The 13,962-nt window shown below is 45.4% G+C and overlaps 18 non-coding genes across 18 annotated transcripts; all 18 read right to left on the bottom strand.

Annotated features, from left to right (window-relative positions):
* Positions 1 to 304: 304 nt before the first annotated feature.
* On the bottom strand, positions 305 to 423 carry LOC142514565 (5S ribosomal RNA). Its single transcript, XR_012810453.1, has one exon. It is a non-coding gene; the product is annotated as a 5S ribosomal RNA (ribosomal RNA).
* Positions 424 to 1,107: 684 nt separating this feature from the next.
* On the bottom strand, positions 1,108 to 1,231 carry LOC142514546 (5S ribosomal RNA). Its single transcript, XR_012810435.1, has one exon. It is a non-coding gene; the product is annotated as a 5S ribosomal RNA (ribosomal RNA).
* Positions 1,232 to 1,915: 684 nt separating this feature from the next.
* On the bottom strand, positions 1,916 to 2,034 carry LOC142514576 (5S ribosomal RNA). The gene has a single exon (XR_012810464.1). It is a non-coding gene; the product is annotated as a 5S ribosomal RNA (ribosomal RNA).
* Positions 2,035 to 2,718: 684 nt separating this feature from the next.
* LOC142514588 (5S ribosomal RNA) lies at positions 2,719 to 2,837 on the bottom strand. Its single transcript, XR_012810476.1, has one exon. It is a non-coding gene; the product is annotated as a 5S ribosomal RNA (ribosomal RNA).
* Positions 2,838 to 3,520: 683 nt separating this feature from the next.
* On the bottom strand, positions 3,521 to 3,638 carry LOC142511009 (5S ribosomal RNA). The gene has a single exon (XR_012808701.1). It is a non-coding gene; the product is annotated as a 5S ribosomal RNA (ribosomal RNA).
* A 684-nt stretch (positions 3,639 to 4,322) lies between these two features.
* Positions 4,323 to 4,441, bottom strand: LOC142514599 (5S ribosomal RNA). Its single transcript, XR_012810487.1, has one exon. It is a non-coding gene; the product is annotated as a 5S ribosomal RNA (ribosomal RNA).
* Positions 4,442 to 5,126: 685 nt separating this feature from the next.
* On the bottom strand, positions 5,127 to 5,245 carry LOC142514610 (5S ribosomal RNA). The gene has a single exon (XR_012810498.1). It is a non-coding gene; the product is annotated as a 5S ribosomal RNA (ribosomal RNA).
* A 685-nt stretch (positions 5,246 to 5,930) lies between these two features.
* LOC142514622 (5S ribosomal RNA) lies at positions 5,931 to 6,049 on the bottom strand. Its single transcript, XR_012810509.1, has one exon. It is a non-coding gene; the product is annotated as a 5S ribosomal RNA (ribosomal RNA).
* Positions 6,050 to 6,734: 685 nt separating this feature from the next.
* Positions 6,735 to 6,853, bottom strand: LOC142514635 (5S ribosomal RNA). Its single transcript, XR_012810520.1, has one exon. It is a non-coding gene; the product is annotated as a 5S ribosomal RNA (ribosomal RNA).
* Positions 6,854 to 7,536: 683 nt separating this feature from the next.
* LOC142514647 (5S ribosomal RNA) lies at positions 7,537 to 7,655 on the bottom strand. The gene has a single exon (XR_012810532.1). It is a non-coding gene; the product is annotated as a 5S ribosomal RNA (ribosomal RNA).
* Positions 7,656 to 8,339: 684 nt separating this feature from the next.
* On the bottom strand, positions 8,340 to 8,457 carry LOC142511021 (5S ribosomal RNA). Its single transcript, XR_012808702.1, has one exon. It is a non-coding gene; the product is annotated as a 5S ribosomal RNA (ribosomal RNA).
* Positions 8,458 to 9,140: 683 nt separating this feature from the next.
* Positions 9,141 to 9,258, bottom strand: LOC142511033 (5S ribosomal RNA). Its single transcript, XR_012808703.1, has one exon. It is a non-coding gene; the product is annotated as a 5S ribosomal RNA (ribosomal RNA).
* A 684-nt stretch (positions 9,259 to 9,942) lies between these two features.
* Positions 9,943 to 10,060, bottom strand: LOC142511045 (5S ribosomal RNA). Its single transcript, XR_012808704.1, has one exon. It is a non-coding gene; the product is annotated as a 5S ribosomal RNA (ribosomal RNA).
* Positions 10,061 to 10,743: 683 nt separating this feature from the next.
* Positions 10,744 to 10,862, bottom strand: LOC142509100 (5S ribosomal RNA). The gene has a single exon (XR_012807288.1). It is a non-coding gene; the product is annotated as a 5S ribosomal RNA (ribosomal RNA).
* Positions 10,863 to 11,545: 683 nt separating this feature from the next.
* LOC142507515 (5S ribosomal RNA) lies at positions 11,546 to 11,664 on the bottom strand. The gene has a single exon (XR_012805771.1). It is a non-coding gene; the product is annotated as a 5S ribosomal RNA (ribosomal RNA).
* A 673-nt stretch (positions 11,665 to 12,337) lies between these two features.
* LOC142509029 (5S ribosomal RNA) lies at positions 12,338 to 12,455 on the bottom strand. Its single transcript, XR_012807220.1, has one exon. It is a non-coding gene; the product is annotated as a 5S ribosomal RNA (ribosomal RNA).
* A 665-nt stretch (positions 12,456 to 13,120) lies between these two features.
* On the bottom strand, positions 13,121 to 13,239 carry LOC142517448 (5S ribosomal RNA). The gene has a single exon (XR_012813193.1). It is a non-coding gene; the product is annotated as a 5S ribosomal RNA (ribosomal RNA).
* A 425-nt stretch (positions 13,240 to 13,664) lies between these two features.
* Positions 13,665 to 13,784, bottom strand: LOC142508535 (5S ribosomal RNA). The gene has a single exon (XR_012806743.1). It is a non-coding gene; the product is annotated as a 5S ribosomal RNA (ribosomal RNA).
* Positions 13,785 to 13,962: the final 178 nt, after the last annotated feature.

Consider the following 13,962-nt stretch of genomic DNA (forward strand, 5'->3'; position numbering starts at 1 on the left):
GGAATCGAATTTCGAACTTCCTAAGCGGATTTCTCGAGGAAACGAAAGCTTAACAGAAGCGGTAAATCGCAAATTAGAGGGTCTTAGAGAAGGAATTCGGCTAAAATCTCGTCAGCTCATTGCGTAGTAATGAGTCTCGTCCGTTTGCCCGTTTACAATCAAATTAGCCTACAATTTTGTCCAAATCCGGCAGTGCCCGAGCTACTTTCATTTCACATGTCTTATCTGGTCCCGATCGAGATTCAGATGATTTGAGCCGAAAATCGTCTGTCAACAAGTAATCAAAAATAGAAAAACACGAAAAAGGGTGCAACACGAGGACTTCCCAGGGGGTCACCCATCCTAGTACTGCTCTCGCCCAAGCACGCTTAACTTCGGAGTTCTGATGGGATCCGGTGCATTAGTGCTGGTATGATCGCACCCGACATTGAGTGGGATGTTTATTCTTATATCCCTCGAGTACGTGTGGAGCGGGCGGCGATGGACAACACGCGGCACTGCTCTCGCCCAATCATAACCACGAAGTTAAGCGTTCTGGCGCGATGGCAGAGCTAGGATGGGTGACCTCCCTGGGAAGACCTCGTGTCGCGATCGTTTACGTAAATTATGGATAAAACAGTCGAAATAATTGTTTTTAATGAGTTAACCGTCTCCGGAGTAATCTGCGTCATACCCTTCCGCACAGAACCGGCTCACGACAACAAAAATCGATAAATGTTCCCAGAAAATAGAAAAAAAAATAAGAAGAAGGAAATAACGAATGTAAAGCTATTATTATGCCTGGGATACGATAAAATGGAACCGGAATCGAATTTCGAACTTCCTAAGCGGATTTCTCGAGGAAACGAAAGCTTAACAGAAGCGGTAAATCGCAAATTAGAGGGTCTTAGAGAAGGAATTCGGCTAAAATCTCGTCAGCTCATTGCGTAGTAATGAGTCTCGTCCGTTTGCCCGTTTACAATCAAATTAGCCTACAATTTTGTCCAAATCCGGCAGTGCCCGAGCTACTTTCATTTCACATGTCTTATCTGGTCCCGATCGAGATTCAGATGATTTGAGCCGAAAATCGTCTGTCAACAAGTAATCAAAAATAGAAAAACACGAAAAAGGGTGCAACACGAGGACTTCCCAGGGGGTCACCCATCCTAGTACTGCTCTCGCCCAAGCACGCTTAACTTCGCTTCGGAGTTCTGATGGGATCCGGTGCATTAGTGCTGGTATGATCGCACCCGACATTGAGTGGGATGTTTATTCTTATATCCCTCGAGTACGTGTGGAGCGGGCGGCGATGGACAACACGCGGCACTGCTCTCGCCCAATCATAACCACGAAGTTAAGCGTTCTGGCGCGATGGCAGAGGTAGGATGGGTGACCTCCCTGGGAAGACCTCGTGTCGCGACCGTTTACGTAAATTATGGATAAAACAGTCGAAATAATTGTTTTTAATGAGTTAACCGTCTCCGGAGTAATCTGCGTCATACCCTTCCGCACAGAACCGGCTCACGACAACAAAAATCGATAAATGTTCCCAGAAAATAGAAAAAAAAATAAGAAGAAGGAAATAACGAATGTAAAGCTATTATTATGCCTGGGATACGATAAAATGGAACCGGAATCGAATTTCGAACTTCCTAAGCGGATTTCTCGAGGAAACGAAAGCTTAACAGAAGCGGTAAATCGCAAATTAGAGGGTCTTAGAGAAGGAATTCGGCTAAAATCTCGTCAGCTCATTGCGTAGTAATGAGTCTCGTCCGTTTGCCCGTTTACAATCAAATTAGCCTACAATTTTGTCCAAATCCGGCAGTGCCCGAGCTACTTTCATTTCACATGTCTTATCTGGTCCCGATCGAGATTCAGATGATTTGAGCCGAAAATCGTCTGTCAACAAGTAATCAAAAATAGAAAAACACGAAAAAGGGTGCAACACGAGGACTTCCCAGGGGGTCACCCATCCTAGTACTGCTCTCGCCCAAGCACGCTTAACTTCGGAGTTCTGATGGGATCCGGTGCATTAGTGCTGGTATGATCGCACCCGACATTGAGTGGGATGTTTATTCTTATATCCCTCGAGTACGTGTGGAGCGGGCGGCGATGGACAACACGCGGCACTGCTCTCGCCCAATCATAACCACGAAGTTAAGCGTTCTGGCGCGATGGCAGAGCTAGGATGGGTGACCTCCCTGGGAAGACCTCGTGTCGCGATCGTTTACGTAAATTATGGATAAAACAGTCGAAATAATTGTTTTTAATGAGTTAACCGTCTCCGGAGTAATCTGCGTCATACCCTTCCGCACAGAACCGGCTCACGACAACAAAAATCGATAAATGTTCCCAGAAAATAGAAAAAAAAATAAGAAGAAGGAAATAACGAATGTAAAGCTATTATTATGCCTGGGATACGATAAAATGGAACCGGAATCGAATTTCGAACTTCCTAAGCGGATTTCTCGAGGAAACGAAAGCTTAACAGAAGCGGTAAATCGCAAATTAGAGGGTCTTAGAGAAGGAATTCGGCTAAAATCTCGTCAGCTCATTGCGTAGTAATGAGTCTCGTCCGTTTGCCCGTTTACAATCAAATTAGCCTACAATTTTGTCCAAATCCGGCAGTGCCCGAGCTACTTTCATTTCACATGTCTTATCTGGTCCCGATCGAGATTCAGATGATTTGAGCCGAAAATCGTCTGTCAACAAGTAATCAAAAATAGAAAAACACGAAAAAGGGTGCAACACGAGGACTTCCCAGGGGGTCACCCATCCTAGTACTGCTCTCGCCCAAGCACGCTTAACTTCGGAGTTCTGATGGGATCCGGTGCATTAGTGCTGGTATGATCGCACCCGACATTGAGTGGGATGTTTATTCTTATATCCCTCGAGTACGTGTGGAGCGGGCGGCGATGGACAACACGCGGCACTGCTCTCGCCCAATCATAACCACGAAGTTAAGCGTTCTGGCGCGATGGCAGAGGTAGGATGGGTGACCTCCCTGGGAAGACCTCGTGTCGCGATCGTTTACGTAAATTATGGATAAAACAGTCGAAATAATTGTTTTTAATGAGTTAACCGTCTCCGGAGTAATCTGCGTCATACCCTTCCGCACAGAACCGGCTCACGACAACAAAAATCGATAAATGTTCCCAGAAAATAGAAAAAAAATAAGAAGAAGGAAATAACGAATGTAAAGCTATTATTATGCCTGGGATACGATAAAATGGAACCGGAATCGAATTTCGAACTTCCTAAGCGGATTTCTCGAGGAAACGAAAGCTTAACAGAAGCGTTAAATCGCAAATTAGAGGGTCTTAGAGAAGGAATTCGGCTAAAATCTCGTCAGCTCATTGCGTAGTAATGAGTCTCGTCCGTTTGCCCGTTTACAATCAAATTAGCCTACAATTTTGTCCAAATCCGGCAGTGCCCGAGCTACTTTCATTTCACATGTCTTATCTGGTCCCGATCGAGATTCAGATGATTTGAGCCGAAAATCGTCTGTCAACAAGTAATCAAAAATAGAAAAACACGAAAAAGGGTGCAACACGAGGACTTCCCAGGGGTCACCCATCCTAGTACTGCTCTCGCCCAAGCACGCTTAACTTCGGAGTTCTGATGGGATCCGGTGCATTAGTGCTGGTATGATCGCACCCGACATTGAGTGGGATGTTTATTCTTATATCCCTCGAGTACGTGTGGAGCGGGCGGCGATGGACAACACGCGGCACTGCTCTCGCCCAATCATAACCACGAAGTTAAGCGTTCTGGCGCGATGGCAGAGGTAGGATGGGTGACCTCCCTGGGAAGACCTCGTGTCGCGATCGTTTACGTAAATTATGGATAAAACAGTCGAAATAATTGTTTTTAATGAGTTAACCGTCTCCGGAGTAATCTGCGTCATACCCTTCCGCACAGAACCGGCTCACGACAACAAAAATCGATAAATGTTCCCAGAAAATAGAAAAAAAAATAAGAAGAAGGAAATAACGAATGTAAAGCTATTATTATGCCTGGGATACGATAAAATGGAACCGGAATCGAATTTCGAACTTCCTAAGCGGATTTCTCGAGGAAACGAAAGCTTAACAGAAGCGGTAAATCGCAAATTAGAGGGTCTTAGAGAAGGAATTCGGCTAAAATCTCGTCAGCTCATTGCGTAGTAATGAGTCTCGTCCGTTTGCCCGTTTACAATCAAATTAGCCTACAATTTTGTCCAAATCCGGCAGTGCCCGAGCTACTTTCATTTCACATGTCTTATCTGGTCCCGATCGAGATTCAGATGATTTGAGCCGAAAATCGTCTGTCAACAAGTAATCAAAAATAGAAAAACACGAAAAAGGGTGCAACACGAGGACTTCCCAGGGGGTCACCCATCCTAGTACTGCTCTCGCCCAAGCACGCTTAACTTCGGAGTTCTGATGGGATCCGGTGCATTAGTGCTGGTATGATCGCACCCGACATTGAGTGGGATGTTTATTCTTATATCCCTCGAGTACGTGTGGAGCGGGCGGCGATGGACAACACGCGGCACTGCTCTCGCCCAATCATAACCACGAAGTTAAGCGTTCTGGCGCGATGGCAGAGGCTAGGATGGGTGACCTCCCTGGGAAGACCTCGTGTCGCGATCGTTTACGTAAATTATGGATAAAACAGTCGAAATAATTGTTTTTAATGAGTTAACCGTCTCCGGAGTAATCTGCGTCATACCCTTCCGCACAGAACCGGCTCACGACAACAAAAATCGATAAATGTTCCCAGAAAATAGAAAAAAAAATAAGAAGAAGGAAATAACGAATGTAAAGCTATTATTATGCCTGGGATACGATAAAATGGAACCGGAATCGAATTTCGAACTTCCTAAGCGGATTTCTCGAGGAAACGAAAGCTTAACAGAAGCGGTAAATCGCAAATTAGAGGGTCTTAGAGAAGGAATTCGGCTAAAATCTCGTCAGCTCATTGCGTAGTAATGAGTCTCGTCCGTTTGCCCGTTTACAATCAAATTAGCCTACAATTTTGTCCAAATCCGGCAGTGCCCGAGCTACTTTCATTTCACATGTCTTATCTGGTCCCGATCGAGATTCAGATGATTTGAGCCGAAAATCGTCTGTCAACAAGTAATCAAAAATAGAAAAACACGAAAAAGGGTGCAACACGAGGACTTCCCAGGGGGTCACCCATCCTAGTACTGCTCTCGCCCAAGCACGCTTAACTTCGGAGTTCTGATGGGATCCGGTGCATTAGTGCTGGTATGATCGCACCCGACATTGAGTGGGATGTTTATTCTTATATCCCTCGAGTACGTGTGGAGCGGGCGGCGATGGACAACACGCGGCACTGCTCTCGCCCAATCATAACCACGAAGTTAAGCGTTCTGGCGCGATGGCAGAGGCTAGGATGGGTGACCTCCCTGGGAAGACCTCGTGTCGCGATCGTTTACGTAAATTATGGATAAAACAGTCGAAATAATTGTTTTTAATGAGTTAACCGTCTCCGGAGTAATCTGCGTCATACCCTTCCGCACAGAACCGGCTCACGACAACAAAAATCGATAAATGTTCCCAGAAAATAGAAAAAAAAATAAGAAGAAGGAAATAACGAATGTAAAGCTATTATTATGCCTGGGATACGATAAAATGGAACCGGAATCGAATTTCGAACTTCCTAAGCGGATTTCTCGAGGAAACGAAAGCTTAACAGAAGCGGTAAATCGCAAATTAGAGGGTCTTAGAGAAGGAATTCGGCTAAAATCTCGTCAGCTCATTGCGTAGTAATGAGTCTCGTCCGTTTGCCCGTTTACAATCAAATTAGCCTACAATTTTGTCCAAATCCGGCAGTGCCCGAGCTACTTTCATTTCACATGTCTTATCTGGTCCCGATCGAGATTCAGATGATTTGAGCCGAAAATCGTCTGTCAACAAGTAATCAAAAATAGAAAAACACGAAAAAGGGTGCAACACGAGGACTTCCCAGGGGGTCACCCATCCTAGTACTGCTCTCGCCCAAGCACGCTTAACTTCGGAGTTCTGATGGGATCCGGTGCATTAGTGCTGGTATGATCGCACCCGACATTGAGTGGGATGTTTATTCTTATATCCCTCGAGTACGTGTGGAGCGGGCGGCGATGGACAACACGCGGCACTGCTCTCGCCCAATCATAACCATGAAGTTAAGCGTTCTGGCGCGATGGCAGAGGCTAGGATGGGTGACCTCCCTGGGAAGACCTCGTGTCGCGACCGTTTACGTAAATTATGGATAAAACAGTCGAAATAATTGTTTTTAATGAGTTAACCGTCTCCGGAGTAATCTGCGTCATACCCTTCCGCACAGAACCGGCTCACGACAACAAAAATCGATAAATGTTCCCAGAAAATAGAAAAAAAAATAAGAAGAAGGAAATAACGAATGTAAAGCTATTATTATGCCTGGGATACGATAAAATGGAACCGGAATCGAATTTCGAACTTCCTAAGCGGATTTCTCGAGGAAACGAAAGCTTAACAGAAGCGGTAAATCGCAAATTAGAGGGTCTTAGAGAAGGAATTCGGCTAAAATCTCGTCAGCTCATTGCGTAGTAATGAGTCTCGTCCGTTTGCCCGTTTACAATCAAATTAGCCTACAATTTTGTCCAAATCCGGCAGTGCCCGAGCTACTTTCATTTCACATGTCTTATCTGGTCCCGATCGAGATTCAGATGATTTGAGCCGAAAATCGTCTGTCAACAAGTAATCAAAAATAGAAAAACACGAAAAAGGGTGCAACACGAGGACTTCCCAGGGGGTCACCCATCCTAGTACTGCTCTCGCCCAAGCACGCTTAACTTCGGAGTTCTGATGGGATCCGGTGCATTAGTGCTGGTATGATCGCACCCGACATTGAGTGGGATGTTTATTCTTATATCCCTCGAGTACGTGTGGAGCGGGCGGCGATGGACAACACGCGGCACTGCTCTCGCCCAATCATAACCACGAAGTTAAGCGTTCTGGCGCGATGGCAGAGGTAGGATGGGTGACCTCCCTGGGAAGACCTCGTGTCGCGATCGTTTACGTAAATTATGGATAAAACAGTCGAAATAATTGTTTTTAATTAGTTAACCGTCTCCGGAGTAATCTGCGTCATACCCTTCCGCACAGAACCGGCTCACGACAACAAAAATCGATAAATGTTCCCAGAAAATAGAAAAAAAATAAGAAGAAGGAAATAACGAATGTAAAGCTATTATTATGCCTGGGATACGATAAAATGGAACCGGAATCGAATTTCGAACTTCCTAAGCGGATTTCTCGAGGAAACGAAAGCTTAACAGAAGCGGTAAATCGCAAATTAGAGGGTCTTAGAGAAGGAATTCGGCTAAAATCTCGTCAGCTCATTGCGTAGTAATGAGTCTCGTCCGTTTGCCCGTTTACAATCAAATTAGCCTACAATTTTGTCCAAATCCGGCAGTGCCCGAGCTACTTTCATTTCACATGTCTTATCTGGTCCCGATCGAGATTCAGATGATTTGAGCCGAAAATCGTCTGTCAACAAGTAATCAAAAATAGAAAAACACGAAAAAGGGTGCAACACGAGGACTTCCCAGGGGGTCACCCATCCTAGTACTGCTCTCGCCCAAGCACGCTTAACTTCGGAGTTCTGATGGGATCCGGTGCATTAGTGCTGGTATGATCGCACCCGACATTGAGTGGGATGTTTATTCTTATATCCCTCGAGTACGTGTGGAGCGGGCGGCGATGGACAACACGCGGCACTGCTCTCGCCCAATCATAACCACGAAGTTAAGCGTTCTGGCGCGATGGCAGAGCTAGGATGGGTGACCTCCCTGGGAAGACCTCGTGTCGCGACCGTTTACGTAAATTATGGATAAAACAGTCGAAATAATTGTTTTTAATGAGTTAACCGTCTCCGGAGTAATCTGCGTCATACCCTTCCGCACAGAACCGGCTCACGACAACAAAAATCGATAAATGTTCCCAGAAAATAGAAAAAAAAATAAGAAGAAGGAAATAACGAATGTAAAGCTATTATTATGCCTGGGATACGATAAAATGGAACCGGAATCGAATTTCGAACTTCCTAAGCGGATTTCTCGAGGAAACGAAAGCTTAACAGAAGCGTTAAATCGCAAATTAGAGGGTCTTAGAGAAGGAATTCGGCTAAAATCTCGTCAGCTCATTGCGTAGTAATGAGTCTCGTCCGTTTGCCCGTTTACAATCAAATTAGCCTACAATTTTGTCCAAATCCGGCAGTGCCCGAGCTACTTTCATTTCACATGTCTTATCTGGTCCCGATCGAGATTCAGATGATTTGAGCCGAAAATCGTCTGTCAACAAGTAATCAAAAATAGAAAAACACGAAAAAGGGTGCAACACGAGGACTTCCCAGGGGTCACCCATCCTAGTACTGCTCTCGCCCAAGCACGCTTAACTTCGGAGTTCTGATGGGATCCGGTGCATTAGTGCTGGTATGATCGCACCCGACATTGAGTGGGATGTTTATTCTTATATCCCTCGAGTACGTGTGGAGCGGGCGGCGATGGACAACACGCGGCACTGCTCTCGCCCAATCATAACCATGAAGTTAAGCGTTCTGGCGCGATGGCAGAGGTAGGATGGGTGACCTCCCTGGGAAGACCTCGTGTCGCGACCGTTTACGTAAATTATGGATAAAACAGTCGAAATAATTGTTTTTAATGAGTTAACCGTCTCCGGAGTAATCTGCGTCATACCCTTCCGCACAGAACCGGCTCACGACAACAAAAATCGATAAATGTTCCCAGAAAATAGAAAAAAAATAAGAAGAAGGAAATAACGAATGTAAAGCTATTATTATGCCTGGGATACGATAAAATGGAACCGGAATCGAATTTCGAACTTCCTAAGCGGATTTCTCGAGGAAACGAAAGCTTAACAGAAGCGGTAAATCGCAAATTAGAGGGTCTTAGAGAAGGAATTCGGCTAAAATCTCGTCAGCTCATTGCGTAGTAATGAGTCTCGTCCGTTTGCCCGTTTACAATCAAATTAGCCTACAATTTTGTCCAAATCCGGCAGTGCCCGAGCTACTTTCATTTCACATGTCTTATCTGGTCCCGATCGAGATTCAGATGATTTGAGCCGAAAATCGTCTGTCAACAAGTAATCAAAAATAGAAAAACACGAAAAAGGGTGCAACACGAGGACTTCCCAGGGGTCACCCATCCTAGTACTGCTCTCGCCCAAGCACGCTTAACTTCGGAGTTCTGATGGGATCCGGTGCATTAGTGCTGGTATGATCGCACCCGACATTGAGTGGGATGTTTATTCTTATATCCCTCGAGTACGTGTGGAGCGGGCGGCGATGGACAACACGCGGCACTGCTCTCGCCCAATCATAACCATGAAGTTAAGCGTTCTGGCGCGATGGCAGAGGCTAGGATGGGTGACCTCCCTGGGAAGACCTCGTGTCGCGACGTTTACGTAAATTATGGATAAAACAGTCGAAATAATTGTTTTTAATGAGTTAACCGTCTCCGGAGTAATCTGCGTCATACCCTTCCGCACAGAACCGGCTCACGACAACAAAAATCGATAAATGTTCCCAGAAAATAGAAAAAAAAATAAGAAGAAGGAAATAACGAATGTAAAGCTATTATTATGCCTGGGATACGATAAAATGGAACCGGAATCGAATTTCGAACTTCCTAAGCGGATTTCTCGAGGAAACGAAAGCTTAACAGAAGCGGTAAATCGCAAATTAGAGGGTCTTAGAGAAGGAATTCGGCTAAAATCTCGTCAGCTCATTGCGTAGTAATGAGTCTCGTCCGTTTGCCCGTTTACAATCAAATTAGCCTACAATTTTGTCCAAATCCGGCAGTGCCCGAGCTACTTTCATTTCACATGTCTTATCTGGTCCCGATCGAGATTCAGATGATTTGAGCCGAAAATCGTCTGTCAACAAGTAATCAAAAATAGAAAAACACGAAAAAGGGTGCAACACGAGGACTTCCCAGGGGTCACCCATCCTAGTACTGCTCTCGCCCAAGCACGCTTAACTTCGGAGTTCTGATGGGATCCGGTGCATTAGTGCTGGTATGATCGCACCCGACATTGAGTGGGATGTTTATTCTTATATCCCTCGAGTACGTGTGGAGCGGGCGGCGATGGACAACACGCGGCACTGCTCTCGCCCAATCATAACCATGAAGTTAAGCGTTCTGGCGCGATGGCAGAGCTAGGATGGGTGACCTCCCTGGGAAGACCTCGTGTCGCGACCGTTTACGTAAATTATGGATAAAACAGTCGAAATAATTGTTTTTAATGAGTTAACCGTCTCCGGAGTAATCTGCGTCATACCCTTCCGCACAGAACCGGCTCACGACAACAAAAATCGATAAATGTTCCCAGAAAATAGAAAAAAAAATAAGAAGAAGGAAATAACGAATGTAAAGCTATTATTATGCCTGGGATACGATAAAATGGAACCGGAATCGAATTTCGAACTTCCTAAGCGGATTTCTCGAGGAAACGAAAGCTTAACAGAAGCGTTAAATCGCAAATTAGAGGGTCTTAGAGAAGGAATTCGGCTAAAATCTCGTCAGCTCATTGCGTAGTAATGAGTCTCGTCCGTTTGCCCGTTTACAATCAAATTAGCCTACAATTTTGTCCAAATCCGGCAGTGCCCGAGCTACTTTCATTTCACATGTCTTATCTGGTCCCGATCGAGATTCAGATGATTTGAGCCGAAAATCGTCTGTCAACAAGTAATCAAAAATAGAAAAACACGAAAAGGGTGCAACACGAGGACTTCCCAGGGGGTCACCCATCCTAGTACTGCTCTCGCCCAAGCACGCTTAACTTCGGAGTTCTGATGGGATCCGATGCATTAGTGCTGGTATGATCGCACCCGACATTGAGTGGGATGTTTATTCTTATATCCCTCGAGTACGTGTGGAGCGGGCGGCGATGGACAACACGCGGCACTGCTCTCGCCCAATCATAACCATGAAGTTAAGCGTTCTGGCGCGATGGCAGAGCTAGGATGGGTGACCTCCCTGGGAAGACCTCGTGTCGCGATCGTTTACGTAAATTATGGATAAAACAGTCGAAATAATTGTTTTTAATGAGTTAACCGTCTCCGGAGTAATCTGCGTCATACCCTTCCGCACAGAACCGGCTCACGACAACAAAAATCGATAAATGTTCCCAGAAAATAGAAAAAAAATAAGAAGAAGGAAATAACGAATGTAAAGCTATTATTATGCCTGGGATACGATAAAATGGAACCGGAATCGAATTTCGAACTTCCTAAGCGGATTTCTCGAGGAAACGAAAGCTTAACAGAAGCGGTAAATCGCAAATTAGAGGGTCTTAGAGAAGGAATTCGGCTAAAATCTCGTCAGCTCATTGCGTAGTAATGAGTCTCGTCCGTTTGCCCGTTTACAATCAAATTAGCCTACAATTTTGTCCAAATCCGGCAGTGCCCGAGCTACTTTCATTTCACATGTCTTATCTGGTCCCGATCGAGATTCAGATGATTTGAGCCGAAAATCGTCTGTCAACAAATAATCAAAAATAGAAAAACACGAAAAGAGGTGCAACACGAGGACTTCCCAGGGAGTCGCCCCTTCTAGTACTGGTCTCGCCCAAGCACGCTTAACTTCGGAGTTCTGATGGGATCCGGTGCATTAGTGCTGGTATGATCGCTGCCGACATTGAGTGGGATGTTTATTCTTATATGCCCTCGAGTACGTGTGGAGCGGGCGGCGATGGACAACACGCGGCACTGCTCTCGCCCAATCAGAACTATGAAGTTAAGCGTTCTGGCGCGATGGCAGAGCTAGGATGGGTGACCTCCTTGAGATGTCCTCGTGTCGCGACCGTTTAAGGAAATTATGGATAAAACAGTCGAAATAATTGTTTTTAATGAGTTAACCGTCTCCGGAGTAATCTGCGTCATACCCTTCCGCACAGAACCGGCTCATGACAACAAAAATCGCTAAATATTCCCAAAAAATAGAAAAAAAATGGGAAGAAGAAAATATCGAATGTAAAGCTATTATTATGCCTGAGATACGATAAAATGGAACCAGAATCGAATTTCAAACTTCCTAAGTGGATTTCTCGAGGAAACAGAAGCGGTAAATCGCAAATTACAGGGTCTTAGAAAAGGAATTCGGATAAAATCTCGCCGCCTCATTGCGCAGTAATGAGTCTCGTTCGTTTGCACGTTTACAATCAAATTAGCCTACAATTTTGTCCAAATCTGGCAGTGCCCGAGCTACGTTGATTTCACATGTCTTATCTGGTCCCGATCGTGATTCAGATGATTTGAGCCGAAAATCGTCTGTCAACATGTAACCAAAAATAGAAAAACACGAAAAGGGATGCAACACGAGGACTTCCAAGGGGGTCACCCATCCTAATACTGCTATCGCCCAAGCACGCTTAACTTCGGAGTTCGATGGGATCCGGTGCATTAGTTCTGGTATGATCGCACCCGACATTGAGTGGGATGTTTATTCTTATATCCCTCGAGTACGTGTGGAGCGGGCGGCGATGGACAACACGCGGCACTGCTCTCGCCCAATCAGAACCATGAAGTTAAGCGTTCTGGCGCGATGGCAGAGCTAGGATGAATGACCTCCCTGGGAAGTCCTCGTGTCGCGACCGTTTACGTAAATTATAGCTAAAACAGTCGAAATAATTGTTTTTAATGAGTCAACCGTCTCCGGAGTAATCTGCTTCATACACTTCCGGATAGAACCGGCTCACGACAACAAAAATCGCTAAATGTTCCCAGAAAATAGAAAAAAAAATAAGAAGAAGAAAATAGCGAATGTAAAGCTATTATTATGCCTGGGATACGATAAAATGGAACCGGAATCGAATTTCGAACTTTCTAAACGGATTTCTCGAGGAGCGGAAAATCGCAAATTAGAGTGTCTTAGAGAAAGAATTCGGCTAAAATCTCGGCAGCTCATTGCGGAGTAATGAGTCTCGTTCGTTTGCTCGTTTACAATCAAATTAGGCTACAATTTTTCAGAATCCGGCAGTGCCCGAGCTACGTTGATTTCACATGTCTTATCTGGTCCCGATCGTGATTCAGATGATTTGAGCCGAAAATCGTCTGTCAACAAGTAATCAAAAATAGAAAAACACGAAAAGGGGTGCAACACGAGGACTTCCAAGGGGGTCACCCGTCCTAGTACTGCTATCGCCCAAGCACGCTTAACCTCGGAGTTCCGATGGGATCCGGTGCATTAGTGCTGGTATGATCGCACCCGACATTTAGTGAGATGTTTATTCTTATATCCCTCGAGTACGTGTGGAGCGTGCGGCGATGGACAACACGCGGCACTGCTCTCGCCCAATCAGAACCATGAAGTTAAGCGTTCTGGCGAACCGGAATCGAATTTCGAACTTCCTAACCGGATTTCTCGAGGAAACGGAAACTTAATAGAAGCGGAAAATCGCAAATTAGAGGGTCTTAGAGAAGGAATTCGGCTAAAATCTCGCCAGCTTATTGCGGAGTAATGAGTAACGTTCGTTTGCCCGTTTACAATCAAATTAGGCTACAATTTTGTCCAAATCCGGCAGTGCCCGGGCTACGTTGAATTCCACATATCATATCTGGTCCGATCGAGATTCAGAAGATTTTAGCCAAAAATCGCCTATTACAAATTAATCAAAAATAGAAAAACACGAAAAAAGGTGTAATACGAGGACTTCCCAGGGGGTCACCCATCCTAGTATTGCACTCGCCCAAGCACTGCTTAACTTCGGAGTTCTGATGGGATCCGGTGCAGTAGTGCTGGTATGATCGCTCCCGACGTTAGAGTGGGATTTTTATTCTTATATCCTCGAGTACGTGTGGCGCGGGCGGTGATGGACAACACGCGGCACTGCTCTCGCCCAATAAGAACCATGAAGTTAAGCGTTCTGGCGCGATGGCAGAGCTAGGATGGGTGACATTCCTGGAAAGTCCTCGTGTCGCGACCGTTTACGT

The sequence above is a fragment of the Primulina tabacum genome, chromosome 10, assembly GCF_025594145.1.
Source record: "Primulina tabacum isolate GXHZ01 chromosome 10, ASM2559414v2, whole genome shotgun sequence".
Taxonomy (NCBI): domain Eukaryota; kingdom Viridiplantae; phylum Streptophyta; class Magnoliopsida; order Lamiales; family Gesneriaceae; genus Primulina; species Primulina tabacum.